The sequence below is a fragment of the Osmia bicornis genome, unplaced genomic scaffold (assembly GCF_907164935.1).
Source record: "Osmia bicornis bicornis unplaced genomic scaffold, iOsmBic2.1, whole genome shotgun sequence".
Taxonomy (NCBI): domain Eukaryota; kingdom Metazoa; phylum Arthropoda; class Insecta; order Hymenoptera; family Megachilidae; genus Osmia; species Osmia bicornis.
Window position 1 is genome coordinate 556,210 of NW_025791318.1, and position 2,577 is coordinate 558,786.

At 43.3% G+C, this 2,577-nt stretch overlaps 1 long non-coding RNA gene across 1 annotated transcript; it reads right to left on the minus strand.

Annotated features, from left to right (window-relative positions):
* Window positions 1–282: 282 nt before the first annotated feature.
* LOC123988967 lies at window positions 283–739 on the minus strand. Its single transcript, XR_006830345.1, has 2 exons — window positions 553–739; window positions 283–483 (listed from the first exon to the last, which is right to left on the minus strand). It is a non-coding gene; the product is annotated as an uncharacterized LOC123988967 (long non-coding RNA).
* Window positions 740–2,577: the final 1,838 nt, after the last annotated feature.

Consider the following 2,577-nt stretch of genomic DNA (forward strand, 5'->3'; position numbering starts at 1 on the left):
CGCCTTCGCGCTCCACGAATCACCTTACCTGCGCCCAATTCCCCAGAAATCCCTATACACCGTGAACGGACACGCAACATATTTGGTGACAGCGGTGGGATATTTCAAAAGGGATAGTTCAAAAGTGGGGATAAACATTTAAAAGGTGACAATTTTAAGGTGATAGTTCGGAGAAACAATTTAAAACAGTGAAATAACTGAATAGTTAAATAAAGTGATTGTGACAAACGTATGTACACTTAAATTACTTTATTAGCTCGCGGGTGTGTATTAAACAGTCAATTAAAAATTCTACAAACTATTTTATTGAACTGTTACATATTAAATAAGTGGACAAAGTTAAGTGCAACTTCTCCCTCTTGGGTTTTGGCACGGTTTCCCCAAGAGCGAAGGGTAAATACCGGAGACAGGTGATTTCGGCTGCCGTGCAAGCCATCCACCGAAATCACACGCACCTCATCCACGTCATCATTGAAATCATTCCTGGAGCATAAGAGAGGACGAAATAAAATCCAGAGACCTGAGCGGACTGCTCACGGAGCTGAGGCCTACCTGAAGCAGCTGATTGCGGACGGATCCTACTGGGGTACCTGTTGCTGAATTGGGGACCATCGAGCCGGAGTACTAAGGAATCTTCCCATAAACCGAGGTCAACCTAATCAACGGGTCGCCGACGGATAGGACCGTACACCTGCAAAGAGAAGGTTTAATTTAGCAAAAACTTTAAAGTGACTTTTGCGGAATACTAATTGATTCGTCGCAACAAACTGTAATTCTAAATTATAACCGATTACATTATAGAATATTAGTTATAATCGGTATATTTGAATCGACAAAATGCCGCCGTTAGCAAAGAAGTTAGTAAAAGCCAGAAGGAGGAAGAGTCGCAAAAATAGTCTGCGTGGTGTTAATGTCATGTTTGTAGAGGATGTTTCGGGGGAATCTCCCAGCACAGAATCTTCCTTTTCTTTGCATACTAGTGAGCTTCGATTGCAAGAGTCACTTCTTGTACCTGCCCAGTCTACGACACAGAGCTGGGGTGCGACAGGTGATATATCAAATCTTGCCAGTAGCACGGTGAATAATACGCCAGTTTCATTTGGGGCAACAACTTCCAACGCGTTTCCCTCTTCTTCACGCGGTGTCGACAATCAATTAAATATTTCCGATGCGGTACCTGTCCAACCTTTATTACAACCTTCGGGTAAAGATATACCCGAAAACCCAGTAATGACGCTACCTGAGTCTTCCGTTTCGTCGCGTGCTCCATATGATTTATTAAGTAAATTCGTACCTCAGTTTGATGGTAAATCATCTTCAGTGAACCACTTCATTGCACAGTGTCGACTCGCTGATTCTTTAGTCAAGCTGGGTGATAAAGTCTATTTGCTCGCGTTGATCCAAAGTCGGATGCAGCATCACGTTTATAGAAGTATAGTAGGTAAGGCAAGTCCTAAAACTGTAGAGGAGTTGATCAGTTTAATTAAATCCGCTTATGCTAGGACTTTCAATTTAACCGATATATTAAATGAAATAAAAACTGTACGTCGTAATGAGCGGGAAACGATAGAGGAATTTGGATTTAGGGTAAACGGAATTCTAGATCACGGGTTACAAGCAGCTAGAGAGAGTTATGATTTGGAAAAATTTTTAGGAATTCAAACTTTACTCTCGGAGAGTGCGGTACACGGTTTTCTGAAGGGATTGCGGAATGATATAATTGCGGGTATCGTTTCTAGGGATCGTCTAAGTGACGTTGTAGCTGCTGCAAAATTAGCAGCGGAAATTGAGGCTCAGATGGACACTCCGCGAACATCTCGGAATCCTAAACCGCTTGATAGTAATCCTAAGGTTTTGACGGCAGAAGTGCGCGGAAATAGATGTTATAATTGTGGAAAAACGGGTCATCTTTCCAGGCAATGTTATGCGCGAAGGGATTATCAACGCGGGGGGCCAAGTCGCGACGCTTCTAGGTGCCGAAGGTGTGGGAAACTAGGCCATACGGATTTCCAATGCCGGAGGGGAAATATAAATCGTGGTCACGAAAATATAAATTTAGAACGGGAAAATACTGACCATGGTTGGAGGAAACCGCGATCGCCAATTCCTTCAACTTCTAGGCAACCGGAAAATCCTTTAAACTCAAGGGGGGTTTCGTCGACGGGCGCAGCACGAAGGGAACCCCTTATCTCTCGCGCCGGATCCACCGCGTCTGCCGCGAAACCAGTTTAAATCAGATCAGACAATCACCATATATTCCTTTAGAACACAAACATTTTCGGAATGGTCTCGCTAAATTCCTCGTAGATACTGGCTCTCAACTTAACCTAATTAAACGAAGGGAATTAAATCCTGATTTGTCGATTGACGAAAATTTAGTTTACCATCTTACCGGCATTAGTGCAGGTATAGCCCAGACATGGGGTGAGGTAGTTATTAATGTGCATGGCATCCCTGTACATTTTCAAGTGGTGGAAGATAACTTTCCTGTTAGGGAGGCCGGAATTTTAGGAATGTCATTTTTGGAAAAACAAGGGGCTACTCTGAGGTTTGGAGAGAATTTTCCATGCCTTGTGG